We start from the raw sequence: 742 nt of genomic DNA on the forward strand, positions 1-742 counted from the left end.
AGCATCATCAATGTGGATGAAGGGAACATGTATGCTGAATCCATTATTAATAGATAATATAAATGTTATCCATCTATAATGGATCTTTTTGGGCATATCTGTTCTCTGAAGCATCCTCAGTATTGACTGAGAAGGATACTGTTTGTGCATGCAAATAAAGTTCAGTTTTTGATAGTCCCTGTGGGTCCTGAGTAGCTCTGCGTTTTCACCCACAGTCCTCGGCTTGTCCTCTGTACCCTCGAGCGGCCACATGGCTCTTGCCTTTGCTTTCTGTGTGAGTGAGAAACTTCTCTTCCTCAAACTGTTGATGTCCTAACTAATGAGGGCAGGAAATAAGAAGTTTGAAAAGCTGAGCTCAGCAAGGCTCAAATCTTGAATGGGTCTGTGACTGAACTGGTAATTAAAAATATCTTTACCAGTTCAGTATCTGGACCACAAGCTCATCCTTCCTAACAGCTCTAGGACTGTATTTGAGGGTGATGGATAGGGCATCACTGGGAAAAATGATGCTGCCATCACCCTCAGGGTGTGCCCCTGTCTTCTGACTGCTAGTTGGGGAGTCTGTCCTCACGTTTGCTAACATCTTCTAGTATACTCGCTTAATGTCGATGGGTGATGAAAGTTTCTCAGAGGGTCAGGAAATACCTTCCACTTAAAAGAAAATTCAACAGCAGAGATGCTGAAGTGAATCTAAAGGCATGGGCCAGAACTGTAGTGATGTGAATGCCGATGACACTGGTCA

The sequence above is a fragment of the Pygoscelis adeliae genome, unplaced genomic scaffold, assembly GCF_000699105.1.
Source record: "Pygoscelis adeliae isolate BGI_AS28 unplaced genomic scaffold, ASM69910v1 Scaffold664, whole genome shotgun sequence".
Classification (NCBI taxonomy): Eukaryota; Metazoa; Chordata; class Aves; order Sphenisciformes; family Spheniscidae; genus Pygoscelis; species Pygoscelis adeliae.